Consider the following 16,256-nt stretch of genomic DNA (forward strand, 5'->3'; position numbering starts at 1 on the left):
CTCCCCAAAAAAGATTAAAAAAAAAAAAAAAAGGAATACCAGTTCTAGCTGAACTGTAGATCTAAGCATAAGTGGTAAACAATGAGCAATTTAGATAGAAACAGGATAATACCATCCTGTGTCTGAGGGAAGTAAAAATATCTTAAATGGCACACAAGGAATACTAACTATATTGGAAAATATTAAGTGAACTTTACTAAAACTAAGAGTTTACGTTCATAAAAGACAACATTGAGAGAATGAAAATGTAAGCCAGAGTGACAGTGGATACTTTCAATATATATATGTCACAATGGATTCATATCCAGTAGATTTAAAAAAAAATACACATCTACAGGGAAAGGAGAGACAGTCAAAAGAAAAACTGGCAAAAACTTTAACAGACACTTTTCAAATGAAGATATTTACATGACTTTTAAGTGTATGAAAATGCACAGCCTTCGACATCAGAGAAATATAAATTAACAGTAGAGGGCAATACCTATCAGAATTGCTAAACGTCACAGAGACAGGCGTAATGAAGTGTTGTTGAGCCTGTGGAAAAACTGAAATTCCCACACACTGATGGAGGGTATGTAATTTGTTGGTTCAGCATTCTTGGAAACTGCAGTATTCTCTCATAAAGACCATAGACACGTTACAAAATGACCTTCCCACTCCTAAAAATATATTCAACAGAAAAAGGCATGCATACGTTCATTAAAAAATACATAAAATAATGTTTATTAACAGCACTCATTATAATAATTACCCATTATTTGTCAGCAATAAAACTTCTTGAAACTTGGGGCGCCTGGGTGGCTCAGTGGGTTAAAGCCTCTGCCTTCGGCTCAGGTCATGATCCCAGTGTCCTGGGATCGAGCCCCACATCGGGCTCTCTGCTCCGCGGGGAGCCTGCTTCCTCCTCTCTCTCTCTCTGCCTGCCTCTCTCTGCCTACTTGTGATCTCTGTCTGTCAGGTGAATACATAAAATCTTTAAAAAAAAAAAAAAAAAAACTTCTTGAAACTTAATTCTTATAATGCTATATATCAGTGAGAAAAAAACAAATTATTGCTAGAGCCAACCATGGATACATCTTACAAATGTAATAGTGAGAAAAAAAGTGAATATAAAGAAACATAATCTAGGATTGCATTTATGAAAGTTCCAAAAGCAGGCAAAATTAATTTACGTTGTTAAAATACAGAATAATAGCTACCATCCAGGGGGAATAAAGGTAGGAAAGGGCAAGAGGGGGAATTCTAGAATGTTGGTAGTATTCCATGTCTTAATCTGGGTATTCATTACAAGGTGTCTTTCCTTTGTGTGAATTTATTAAGCTTCATTTTCTGATGTGAGCATGTTTACCTACTATTTTAATATTTTAATAAACTAAAACTTAAAAAGAGAGAAGTTATACGTCTAATCTCCCCTCTTTCTCCTTCCTGGAATTCACTTGGAATGTGGATAACGATGGTTGGAACACAAGCAACTATTTTAAGCCAGCAGGCATGAGACAGCATTCTCAGGGGGGCAGAGCAGGAATAAAGGAGCTTGTGTCCCAGATGACAGGGAACAGCTACACCAGCCCTAAAGCGACAAGTTCGGGGCTTCTCTTCCATGAGAAATGTATGGTATCTTCTTACAGAGTAAGAAATGATTATTTCCTGAGCACCGAACAGTATGATGAAATTAGTGTTCATACTGCAAGAGAGTTTAGGCTCGATATTTCATCTTTTCTTCATGAATTTAAAAGTTTTTGAATGTCTCCACCATTTCCCTTAGAGATAAAAGCTCCTAAACAGATTGGTGGGAAATATATAGGTTTAATTCTTTTCTCATGCACATTAACAAAAGCGGGATAGTGTGTTTTATTTATTGGGGCTGTTCTATACCATCACAATTCTTTGGAGGACTTTTTCTCATCAGCATTCTTTGCCTGAGAAGAGTGATGACTTTCCTGCTAAAGTCAAGGTAATTCCACAGCTCAGCTTTAGTGAACACCTCTTAGCACATTAATGAATAATATTTGTGCATTAGCAAACATACTCCAGAGACAAAATCAAATCAAATGGGCTTGGATGTTCATAAATTCTGACACTTCTAAGCTCTCAGTGAGAAACTGCTTTATAATGAATTGCATGGGTTACATGCATTCCATGGGGAGACTTAGGCTCCACTTTGCTTGAATAGAGCAAAATTTAGTTAAGGATAAAACAGCAACAATAATTAAGAATTTTCACAAATCCATGAGGATTCTAATTAAAATCTGACTTTCTAATCATCAGCTGTGTACATTCAGTGCTGATCTAAACTACCTAAACTTGGGCGATGTTCTAGGTACCGTGGTATATACATTAATCACACAATTTTAAAAACCTTCTACCTGCTCCCAGTTATTTGAATGCCCTTTGGGGGCTGGGATGATGGTAGAAGAGTCTCCACAGGGTGGCTTAGAGACTCATTGGATCTCACAATGAGTAGTTTGCCGTGGTTATTCTTAAAGGGAACAGATGGGATTTAATATATATATATTTTTTAAGCATATAGCTGAATACAAGTCTTAGCACACCTGTGATCTTGATTTCTTTTTGTAAATATTCCCTCCCACAGATGATTTTCAAAGCCTTCTGTTAACAGCCTTTCCTGTTCCTCTCTTAACTTCTTCCCTGTCCATCCAAACATCTTGTAGGAGATGCTGGTATTTGCTATTCACTTTTTCATTACTCTTTTTAATAGAAGCTATTGTCTCTTCACCTCCTTATGGTCTTGGCTTGTCACCATTTCAGTGAATCACGTTTCCTTGGTTCTGTGTCAGTTCTTCTTGTGGCCTCTTTAACTTTTTTGCTACTTAAGTTTCCCTACTAAGCTCTTTTATGGTGGAACTCTATAAAGCGCTTGGGAGAAGCCCATCCACTTTCATGGCTTAACCAGTTTTCATGTCCCTAATTCCAAATTTATGTTCCCCATTTACTCTCTTCTGTATGCCAAACCCCTAAATACAACTCTATAGAGACACTAGATGACATTTAAGCTTTAGCAATAAAAAAAAAGAAATTAATTAAAATCTGACTTTCTAATCTTCCTCTGAGTATATTTGGTATTGATTTCAATCACCTGACCTCTGGCTATGTTCTTTTTTCTTAAATATGCTAGTCTTGTTTTGCTTATTTGAGAAAAAAACAAAACAAAACAAAAAAAAAAAAAAACCTTTATCAGACTGGAACTCTAGCCATAAATCAGGGAGTAAGCGCTAATTTTCCTTCTCCTTCACCACAATATCCCACCATGTCAATTCCAAATTCTTTTATCTTTTAAATAGCTCTTGAACGTATCTGTTGATCTACTCCAGTCCAATTTACCATTTTTTCATTTCTAAATTATTATAGAAACATATTCTGATATGTACCTATTAAAAAATATTCTAGAGTATCCTGTCTACTTCCTAGATGAGATCCTGCTCAATTCATGAATCACTTAATAAAACCAATTATATCTTCAAATTAAATATAAATATATATATATATATATATACACACACATATACATGTGTATGTATATGTATCTATATAATTTTCTAGTAGCCATATAGGATATGGTCTTTGTTCCTCCAGGGATGCATCATTTCACTTCTTTCCTTACTCTGCAACAGGATGATTTATTTTATTTTATTTTACTTTATTTTATTTTATTTATTTTATTTTAGAGAGAGAGGGGGAAAACGAGAAAGGAAGAGTTGCAGAGGGGCAGGGAAAAGGAGAAGCATACTCCCTGCTTAGTGGGAAGCCTGACCCATGGCTCATCCCGGGACCCTGAGATCATGACCTGAGCTGAAACCAGGAGTCAGATGATCTGACTGAGCCACCCAGGCATCACTAGGGTGATTCTTATAAAATTCTATCTGACCATGTCACTCCCCTAACTGAAATTATTTATTAAATTATTTTTCCTTTTCAATGGTTTGGACTTTAAGTCTCTTTGTCCATTCGCTCTGCAGACACATTTCGTTTGGCATCCTTTGGCTTTTTCAGAACATTGGATTTGAGCGTGTTCCATCAATGGCCTCACTCGCCCAGCTCTGGATGGGCAGCATGGTTTCCAATCTTCTCTGATTTTACCCCTGCTTCCTCCTAGAGCTAACTATTGCTGTACTTCTTGTGTACTTTATAATCCAGCCAAAATTGCATTTCCTTCAAAAGTATACACTGGTTCATAATGCTATGCTTTTGCTTATGCTGAATCCACTGTTTTGAAGGCATTCTGACTCCCTTCCATATTTAATGAACATCTACTCATTTTAATACTCAGCTCACATTACAGCCTTCAAGAAATATTTTTTCCACTTGAGATATACATGACCACTTCCTCCTTCGTGCCACTATTTTACCATTAGCACACTTCTAATTTAGTTCCATCACCATCATTACGATGTTTAAAAATATATCTATCCACATCCATACAACCATAAGTTTCTTGAATTTCTTATATTCCCAGCTCCTAGCATAATACCAGGCACACAGTGGGTGCTCAATAAGAGTTCTCAATTAAATAATATATAAATGGATCATTTTATAACCTTGTTCCCTAAAATCTTTTTATCCCAAACGCCAACTTCTGGTCACTTCCTCAACTTATAGACCCGAATCCTTGGAGCTTCAGAGAAATTATTAAGACTGATCTTCACAGAATCAATTTATAATGGATTTATCACAACCACAAAGCTCCTTATAAGAACTCTGAATGCAAGGATGAATGCCACAAAATTAAATAACTTGAATGTCTCTAAAAAAACAAGCTTCTGCAGCAGGAATGAGTAATTACTTAAAACTCTCCAAAAGTGGGCCATAGACTAATTTAGTAAGTTAGGATTTTACAACTTAATTGGACTCAGTGCTAGAAAGAAAGTCTTAGGCCCTTTCCTGACAGCTGTTAGCTAATGGAGGAGTCATATGGATATCATTTGCATTGTGAAAATGGTGTCACTTATAGCATCAAATGGTATCCAACTTTACGACTTCCAGACACTTCTTTTATTGTTTTCCCCACAGGAAACATTATCCATATCAAAATAAATACTCTGCCTTCCACATCTGACTGTTAACCAGGAAAAGCATAGATTTACAATAATTGTCTAAATAATCGTTTCTTAATTAGTTACCTGTTTTGTGTGATTTAGTGTGAGCTTATGTTTTCCTTGAGAAATAATGTTTTATGCAGTCTCTTCTCGGCTTTCTAAAAAAGCAGCAGTCTAGGTAAATCAAAAAAAAAGTTTCATAGGTGATGGGTTTCACTTGACTATGAACATTTCCTGGTGTTTCTTAGATATATAAGACACAGGATTCAGTTTGGCCAGTAAAAAAAAAAATACTGTCCTTCTCCCTAAATATATCTGGAATCTACTTGCTTTCCTGTCTCTACTGGCATCTACTCTGCCCAGGCCAATTTAACTTCCTGCTCAGACACCTGCTGGAGCTTGCTAACCAGGCTCACCAATTCCTGTTGTTATACAATCCCTTATCTAATAATCAGAGTCCTCCTTCTGACATTTTAATGATACTTAAAATAAAGGGCATTATTCTCCACCTGAACTCTGAACCCTAGCAGTATCTGGCTCCTGCCTGCTTCTCTCCCCTCCTTGTGATGCCCATAGCTGCTCCCTCTGCCCAAAGGTCTGCCACATCAGCCTTTTTTCACATTGGATCCAAGTCCTTTCCCACTTCAGAGCTTAAATTTTTGCTCTTCTTTTTGCTTAGAACCCTCTTCTCACCACTACCAATTTGGTAATTCCTAGTTATTCAGACATTCAGAAAGCCCTTCCCAAGCCCCAACTTAAATGCTTGTTATTAAAGCAAATGCTCTATGACTAGAAAAAAGTTAGTTAAGAAAGTGACATGGATTTAAACATTAATATGACAGTTATCCAATATGAAATCTCTTTCTAAAATTAGTAGTCTTTGAAAATTAATCAAAATTACACATAAGCAAACATTTTTAAACCCTTGAAACTTACTGATTTACATGATATAAACTTTTATCCTCATACTTCGGGATGGACTGTTTTCCAAACTTAATTATACTGCCATGTCATTTAAATAAGTCATATTGAATAAAATTAATTGCTTCTGCAACCTGGTGCTACAATATGAACCATTATATAGAATCATACTAATAATTGGTACAATCTCTTAAGGATCCTCCACGAGTAAGCATCCTTCTTGCTTGACAACATCCTAAAAACCTGAATAAGAAAGCAGAGATGTGAAAGAAAGGTTAAAATATCAACCTTATGACTCATCTTTGTGGAAGTGTCTGATGTCATTTTGTGTGGGACCCAGTTGGACCTGCCTCCTGAACCCCAGAATCAGACATGCTTGTTAATTCTCTCAACTAAGGTTTCCTCTAGAACTTCAATGTTCCCAGTGGAAAAGACACTGAGGAAAAGGACAGAGCTGAACTCAACATAGTACATTATTCATCCCAATTTATCAATAGGTAACTATTGGGAAATAATTCTCCATGGGTTTTTCATATGCCTGCATAGGTAGGGCCTCTCAGCAAAAACATGTTTGAAGAGCTAACAGCTGTGGAAGTCAGATGTCATCCAGAGTGATTTCAAGACAGAAACATCCCAGGATAATAATTATAATCCCCCCTCACTTTCCCCTTTCCAGAGACATTTGCTTTCATTCCAAGGTGATGAGTATTCTCTCTCAAGAGTGGAGAAAGGTCGATGTCCCGGCAGCCCCATGAAAGCTCAGCCTCCTAATGTCATTTCCTCTCCTGGGAGGCAGCCCCTGCATGCACAGGTAACCCCCGGCCTTCTCACATCGTCCTTTGGGAACTAGGGTGTGTGGCGCCAATGCAAGATACTGCCCTGGATGTTCCTCTGTCTGTCATCAATGGTCTGTCTCTCTGGTTTAGGCATTTTGTATCCTTTTGTCATAGTTTCTGACCTAACAATAAATTATCCTGTTTATCCAGAGGTGGAGAGACTCCAAAGATCAGAGAGACATATAGCATACTCTGGAACAACTCCTCTTTCTAGAAATTAAGAACAGGGAAAAGGTATTTCTCCTCCTCTAGCAGTGATGGTGTTGGTGATCCAGATATCAGTAAGAACAGCAACAGCATAGTACTTACCTTTGGTTAAAGGCTTTCTATGATCCTTGTATGGGGAACTTTACAGTTGTTATCTCTCTTTAGCAGTTTCTTGGGAGAAGTACTTTCATTACCCCCATTTTATAGAGGAAGAAATTAAAGCTTAGAAAGCTTAAGGAACTTGCCCCAAGTCATAATAATATATTCAGGAAACAGAATGAGAGTCAAAGAATGCATGCTCTTTTTTACTAAATAATAAGGAAAACACCATTAGGATACAGTGTGTCAGTCTTGCTTACCACTAAAGTTCCAGTGTCTACCACACTGCCAGACACTGGAAGTATATTGGGGAGAATACATATATGTATGTATATTTATATATATATGCATATATATAATTTTAAGCTGTAATATATTTATGATTTCGATGTGTCTCTGCCTACCAGCTCGATAGCACTCAAATGTGGAAAAAATCAACTGCGAACTATTTTTAATCATTTCGAAATAAGTGTAAACAGACTTTAAATGAGACTATGAGGAATTTGTTGATCCTCAGCTTTATTTTGAAACATTAAGAGTGACAAATAAATGAGATGAAATTAAGTAAGGGATTATGTATTTATCACTTTTTCAGAAATTTCCTGCAAAGAGCAATTGCATCTTAAATAAAAGAAATTGTCCAAAACAAACCACTCTCACTTTGTAGTACTTCTTAGGGAATAGCAATTCTCACTCATTTCTGTCTTCCAAACACAAGAAGCTTACAGCAAGTGAAATTTGAAAGACTCTCTATATTGAAGTGGTTAGATATTTCTGTGTTAGAATATCCAGTGAAATGTACTGTTGACACAAAGTTATATCCTTTCTTTCACATTACTTCCAATAAAAGTTTTTTTAAAAATGAGAGGAAGAAGATGATTTTACCTTTTTCTTCTCTAAGGCTGGCCTAGATGGACCACATGGCACAAGCATATGAGTGCCAAACAGTATTTGTCCTTGGTGTAACTGAGTGTTTGCTCTCTGACTTTATGAAACTGAGGTTCTGTATTAATGATAACATTTTTATCTCACAGAGTCTCTGTATGTAAGGGATCTGTGGCTTAGCTGGTAAGGGGTTCTCACAAGGCAGCCGCTACAGTCACATGACTATCCTGGGGAGGAGTTGCTTCCAGCCTCACTCATGTGCTGATTGGAGGAGGCAAATCTTCATGGCTCTTGGACTAAGGACCTCAGGTCCATGGGAGCTGTTCTCTAAGACTGTGCTCAGTTCCTTGTCGTGTGAGCCTCTCCATAGGACAGCTTGTAACTTGGCAGCTTGTTGTCCTCAGAGTGAGTGAATGAGAAAGTGAGAGAGGATACCCCAGAGAGAGCCACAGTCTTGCCAGTCTGTTTGGGCTGCTATAAAGAAATACCATAAAATAGGTGATTTATATAAACAAACATTCATTTGTCACAGTACAGGAGGCTGAGAAGTCCAAGGTCAGGGCACTAGCAGATTTAGATTTTTGTGACAGTTCTCTTCCTGGTTTGTAGACAGCCATCTTATTGATGTGTCCTCACAGGGCAGAAGGGATGAGAGTGATCTGTTATGTCTCTTTTGTAAGGGCTGATGACCACACGAACAAATCATCTTCCAAAGGCCCCATTTCCAAATACCACCATATTAGGGATTTTAGGGGGACACAAATACCTACTTTATAATGTAACCTAATTTGGGAAGTGAAATCTCATCATTTTTGCTGAATTCTAATTGGCGGAAGAAAGTTCCTAGATATAGCTAAGGGATGAGATAGATTACACAGAAAATGGATAGAAGGAGGCAGGGATGGTTGGGAGCCATTTCAGAAGCTATCTAACACAAGACGTAAGAACCTACCTTCCCGTCACTGAGAGGATACCTGGCTCCAGCTGCAAAGCATAAGGCATCATATTCCCAGCTTAGTCTTCTTGGGCTCTGCTGGAGAGAGGCAGAGGCACTCATCATGTCTGGGCACTTCTCCATTCTCCCACTTTTCTAATGGACGCAGAAGTCCCCACTTTTACCATCCTGACTTTTCTTTCCCCTTGTATTTTTCTTGGCTCCCTGAACAATAATTTCTAAGGGAAAAAAAAATTATAAGGAGTTCACAAAAATCCTTGTTTTCATTTCAGCTAAATTATGTCCCCGCTTGACAAACATTTCAGAGTCATTTCTCTAAAAGCCTAAGGATCTTCAATGACTTATCAGTAGTGCTTGCTGCAAGGCATAATATTTTTATTTTTTCAGTTGAAGGCAATTGGTCCACAAAAAAGCTACAAATATTGTTACTGAGTGCATGTGTCTGTGTATGCATTTGTGAATAATAAATATGTGACAATGATCTAAGTGAAATTACACCATAAATTTTTCCTAGTTGAAGATTTCTAACTGTTCCTCTACCCTAAAATAGAAGTTTCAGTCTAATTTTTTCAAACATTTCAGTTTTTAGAATAACGAATGTTGATATATACTTATGTATGTATTTAAGTAATCTCTACCTCCGATGTGAGGTTTGAACTCCTGACCCTGAGGTCAAGAGCTGCAATGCTCCTTCAACTGACCCAGCCAAGTCTCCCAAATGTTGATATATATTTAAAACAAGTTCATGATTTTATTTTATTTTTATTTTTTTATACCTAGTTATGAAGCTGCCCTTTACCCAACAGGAACAATGAAAGTGCTACAAAATAAAAAAAAAAAATAAAAATAAAAAGTACTCTCAGTGGGAGAACTGTATTTTGGTTTTGTTGTTCAAATTTGCTTTTTCATTTGGTTGCTTGCCTTTTTTTTTTTTAAGATTTTATTTATTTATTAGACACACAGAGAGAGCAATCACAAGTAGGCAGAGGCAGGCAGAGAGAAAGGGGGAAGCAGGCTCTCTGCTGAGCAGAAAGCCCAATGCGGAACTCGATCCCAGGACCCTGAGATCATGACCTGAGCCGAAGGCAGAGGCTTAACCCACTGAGCCACCCAGGCTCCTGGTTGCTTGCTTTTAAATGAAAGCAAATCTTATGTAACCTGAAAATGGATAATTCTGGGAATCCATTTATTTTGGTTTTAAATGAATCACTGAGAGCTAGAGGTGCACAATACAAACATGAAGTTTGGAGGAGAAGATCTAAATTGACAAGAGCCTCTAGTCATTGTTCGATAAAGGGAAATCTGTCAATCAGCCTGAGTTCCTAGTTACTCCTGGGCAAAATTTATCATCAGAAAAGAGGCTGGGATATGGTCCCTCGAGTCAAACTGGCAGTCAACCTCTTTTCAAAGGAAAACAAATATTTGGAGTTCTTATGCAGTAAGTTTGGGGCATGTAAATGGCTGTATAAACAATTATTTTTTAATGATTTCTGGCTATTTTTTAGACACAGAATACTTCTTAAAATTTAAAATTTAATTAACCAAGCAACTGTCTCTCCTCCTAATGTCAATTACTTTAATAGGAAATGAGATTTCATAGCCATTTTAATTGTTTTTATTGTCATAAATTCACCTGATAATTCAGATAATATCCTGAAAACCTTAAAATAAGCAAGAACACAATTTTTTGAAAGTACTAATTCTATACAAGCTAATTACTTTCTATAAACCTATTATATTTGGCATTGGGAAAAGAAAGACAAATAGCCACTTTTAAGAAACCTCACAATCCAAGGGAGGCAAGAAATGCAGACATATAACTCTCTGGCAAGCAAACGTCTATTCTTCTGAAAAAAGCCATAGAGAAAGTTTTTGTTTCCATCAATTTCAAATTCAGACCTGTGAAGAACGGGTCTTAGAAATACTTTTGGTCTTAAGCAATTTTCCCATTAGAATTTTATGATCCTGAAAATTTTAAATTCTAATGTATCACACTTATTAATGTGCTTTTCCAAATCATTCTCCTTGGAATCAACAGGGCTCAGGGGAAATTTCCAAAGACCACCAAATGGAATGAGATAAGGTAATCTGGAAAGAAACAGCAGAGGTTTGGGTAGGAATTTTATCAGTCTTATCTAGATGGTGGGGTGGAAAATTAGGATCTGTTGTCTAAATCCAGCCAACTCTAAGTTCTTGTAAATAGACTTTTATTGGAACACAGCCATACCCATTTATTTACATACTGTCTGTGGCTACCTATGGTTCAACAGTACATTTGAAAAGTTGCATCTAAGGCTATTTGCAACAGAAATCAATGATATGCAAATCCTAAAATATTTACAATCCAGCTTTGCCCAGAAAAACTTCACCCACCTGTGATCTACACTCAATTTCATTCATATTTGGTGATTTTATCTGTTTTATATTTTGGATTTAAATATGTAAGTACAGGAAAAATATATAGGAAAAGAAAACATGCTACATTTGCTTCCATAATCAAGAAGAATTGTAATAATTGTCTTAGATGTAGAGGGTTCTTATTTTAGAAAATAACCTAATAAGCTATTTTGGTTGATAAAATAAAGGTCATTGGGCCTGATCTAAGTGAGAGTTTTATACCAAATATACAAATTACAGTGCATTATAATACAAGAAGCATTCAGTTTCCTCCTGGTATGCCTGTGAAACAGAATGTGGTCAGTATGTGGGAGGAATGACTCTGGAGTACACAAAGAGAAAAAGGGATTAATGGACAGGTAGACATGGGGAGTTTATTCTGCAACATGGTACCAGAAAGAATTTCAGAAACTGACCAATTAATTTGCTTGTTGTAGAAACAGTCAATTATTTTTAAAACTCCTGGGGTTTTTTTAAATCCATTTATCCTATTTTTTGCTAAAATTTTCCCAACATCACCACCATAATCTGCAAAACTAACTTGATACTAACCATCATGTTTATGTTAGAGGGGAAAGAAGTATCAACTGATTTAATTTGGGTCAAACAGAGGGTGGAGAGGATGTTTCAGAGATGCTGAGACGGTGTTTATGAGCTGGGCAATCTCAGGAGAGTAGATTGAAGACATTTAGGAGTACACTTCAGGCAAGTCCACTTTTCCCCCAGGATAATGAGGAAGGAAATTGATGGGAATCGAGGTAGGGAATAGATGCTACTATTACATGTGGTGAAACTTAAGCCTTTCCTTCCTTTCTTTTTCTTCTTGCTTTTTTCTTTTAGGTGAGAGAATTTTGGATTCTAAATGTGAGAGACCAAATATACAAAGGGAAAATGGCCAGATTATATATAAAAATAGAACTCAGACCCACAACCTGTAGGAACTTGTACAGGAAGCCAACCTCCATGTCTACAATAAATGACTCAGGAAGCCATTCTGCTATAAGTTAGAATTACAGGAATCCAGATTGCTATCTCTAATGACACTCCAAGAAGCTAAATCATGACTTCTGTAACAATTGGTCCAAATTGCCAGGACTTGGCTAATAGCTAACAACTTCCCTAATTTTTGCCTCTGTAGCTAACTTAGGATCAATCTATACCCTTAGCCAATCACATAGGATGCTCTGGTTCTAGTGAGCCCACCCATAGCTTCTCCAGAACAATAACCTCCAGTTAGGATGCACCTGATGCCTTCCCCTTTTCCACTCTGAACTTTTCCCACTCCTCTGCCTGCTTTTCCATCTCTACCAAAATTCAAGTGAAGGTGGTTGACTCCCTTGCTACACAACAAGCTCAGAATAAGTAGAATAGCCTTTGGTTTTCCCATTTGATGGTCTTTATTTATTTTCACAATTACAACATTTTATTTGAAGAATAAATGGAGATCTGTGACCCTCTCCCCCAAAATACTGAAGACCATTATGTGAAACAATATTTTTGTTATAGAGGTGGGAAACAGGATGTTGAAGAGTATAATTAACTTGTCTTGGACCAGTGATTCTCAACCTCCTGAACATTAGAGTCACCTGGGGATTTTGAAAACATCTGATGCCTAGTCGGTATCCTTAGAGAGAATGAGATGAAGCCAAGCATAAAGCTGCATTTCAAAGCCTCCTAGATAATTCTGAGGGGCCACCAGGTGTAGAATCTCTGCCTCAGAAGGTGGTAAAAATCAGATGTGAATGCAGGAAATGGAACTTCTCCCCTGTTTTCCACTATCTTGTGGTACTGAAAACCTTTCATCTCAATGTGAAATCAGAAAGGCAATCCAAGGAAATATAGTAACATCCCTCCTGGCTAGAATTCAGATACCGAGCAGCTTCACCTGTCTAACAAATATGACAAAGAAAAGCAAAAATGACCTCTATGTAGGCAAAATAGTGTCGCTTAGTCATAGAGAATTCCCTCAAGCCTTCGCTGAGAAAATAGGTATTCCTATTTTACACACACTTCTGACAGGTTTGGAAACCTGGTTTTCAGATTTACAATCTCTATGAAAGGGGTGATGTTTTATACAGTTGTTTGATTGCCATGAGAAATGATACCCAAGAGCAACTGAGGAATTGGGAAACCTACAAAAGCCACAAAACCCAGGACCTGCATCCCTGCTTCTGCTATAGATTACAGTAGGTCCTGGAGTCACAAAACCACCAGATGTCTTATTTCTGGGGAAAAAAAAATCCCAACTTTAATAATTGAAATACATATGTGCTAGAGGTTGGCTAAAGGCATCAATTCCTAATTATTCAGAAAACTGGGTATTTCAAAAGGCACATTCCTTCAGATTTTTGCATGGAGGAGCTTTCAAATTTTACCAATACAATATTGCATTTTGACTAAAAGAAATGAAGAAAACTGTCCTAGTTTTTGATCCAAAAAATGCTCACCTACTGAGATATATTTTGCAAAGACCAATATATCAGGGAAAGCTACAAACTTTGCTCCTTCTTAATGTAGTGTCATTAGTAAATGCCACTTTTTAAAAACATTTTGCCCCAAAAGTTTTTCTACAGTGAGTTCTGGGGATCTACAGCAAGTAAAAAGCCCTTGGTTATGAAATTCTCATTCCCCCTGTTTGAATAAAACCCTCAGCTAAACCACAACTGCACTCAACACTTTGTACAGAGAAAATGTCCTTTACTGAGACTCGGGTTTCTGTCAGTTCTAATCTTTACGGTTTGTAGCCTAAACTAATAAGCCATTGCCCTTGACTATCCTCCTCAGATGTTGTTCATCTGAATGACACAAAGGCAGATGTAGACAATACATATGTTATTTACTATTTAATGTTCCTTCCTCCCTATTATTTAGACAACAATTAGCATAATGCCTATCACGATGCTTGAAATGAGGTGGCAGCTTCAGAAATAATGAATGTAAAAATACATGTTTTCATAGAGATCAAAATAAATTGGAAACATTATAAGCAGTATTTACAAAGTTCCTCAAATCCAAATATGGAGAACATTTGTGTTGGGTGTCTCTCTTCATTCAAATGTTTCCTATCAAAAGACACCTCAGAATAGACTCTGCAATTTGTAGCTTTGCAAAATAAGCAGCAAGTGTCACCTTTCTTAGCCCATAAACTACTCTCAGGCTAAGCCAGAAGGAAAAAAATTAAAAGGTATTAATTATTTACATTACTTACTGTAAGTGACTTGTAATGGGATAATTTAAAGTAGTTTGAAAGGCATCTACTATTTGAGGAGTCCTGGTCCTGGCTAAACACTATCTGTGATTTTTCAGGCCTGATAATAGGCGACTATGAAGGCTTTACCTCACAGGCCTCCTGGGGAGAGCTACCCTCCTTACACAGTTTTTGCACATGGTCAGATGGCCAGTGCTTTGCAGTCTCTCAAGGGAAATACAATAAAAAACACAGAATCCCTTGGCCAGTCATGCTCTCACACTTACGACGACCCTTGAATGATAGGCATTGGGTCACCAACTTCCTACACAGTCAGAAGTCCATGTATGACTTTTGACTCCCCCAAAACTTAACTACTAATAGCCTATTGTTGACGGGAAGCCTTGCCAATAATATAAAAAGTAGATTAACACATGCTTTGTATATGCATTATATGCTGTAGTCTTACAATAAAGTAGAGAAAACAAAATGTTACTAAGGAAATTATATGAAAGAGAAATTGGATTTACAGTACTGCAGTGTGTTTGCAAACAACAACTGCATATAAGTGGAATTGTGTAGTTCAAACTTCGTTGTTCAAAAACCAATTGTATTTGCATTTCTAGTCTTGAAGACTTCATCCCTAGGTTTCTTTATCTGAGGCCTTGAACAGGAATCTTGTTTGGATGCCTCTGCTGACATCTCATGAGAGAGAGAGAGAGAGGGAGAGAGAGAGAGAGAGAGACTCTGAGGGGGATGGGCAGAAGGAAAGGGAGAAGGGGAATCTCAAGCAGACACACTGCTGAGTACAGAGCCCGACGCAGGGCTCAATCCCAGGACCCTGAGATCATGACCTAAGCCCAAATCAAGAATCAGAAGCTCAACTGACTGAGCCACCCAGGTGCCCCTCTGGTGCCATCTCCTTCTGGAAGTGTGAGAGAGAGGAGAAATTCTTGAAGACACTTGCTGCACTCTGACCATTACCTGCATTTTTCCACTTCTAGCCCTATTCCCTCTACTCTCAGCTCAGGTTCCATAAAACTACCAGAGTCTCTTTTTGGAGGTCTCTCTTCAGTGAGATGACCCTACATCTGTGCTGATTCATCTGACCCTGACCTGATACTTGATTCCTAGGAGAAAATGGAAAAGGAGAACCCAGAGTTTTCTGGTTTTAGGGCTTTCTTACACCTTTATAGTAAGTGATTAAAGTGATTAACTCTTTAATTTTGGACTTGTTTCTTTAACCAGCTACTCTGACACCTGACAGCTCAGCTGAGATTCTGACACTAACCCATATTAGTTTCAGTCCATATTGTTATCCAGTCCCCAGAGAAGGCTCATGACAAAACATCATTTCCATATTATGATAAGCTTTGAAGAATTTAGTGTCAGTATACTGACTTTCTGCTATTTTAAGGGAGCACATCATATTAAAACCCATAATGTTTGAAGAGAGACTAACTGAAGGTCTGAAATTTGGGACTTCACCCCTCACTGAAAGACTTTGTTTTTCCTTTTTATTAATCCATCACATACGGAGTAGTCTAGTGTCATTCTTGAGCAAACCAAGACCCTCCACTCTCATGCTTTACCATCTTTGGCATTACCCAAGCCTGATCTCTGATCAAGTGTGATTTCTGAGTAAAACTTACCTCTTTGATCTGTGCTTTTCTCTCACTACATACCCATTTTTGTGACAGCTTAATCCTACTGAG

This window comes from Lontra canadensis, unplaced genomic scaffold (genome assembly GCF_010015895.1).
Source record: "Lontra canadensis isolate GAN:19392208 unplaced genomic scaffold, GSC_riverotter_1.0 scaffold11, whole genome shotgun sequence".
Classification (NCBI taxonomy): Eukaryota; Metazoa; Chordata; class Mammalia; order Carnivora; family Mustelidae; genus Lontra; species Lontra canadensis.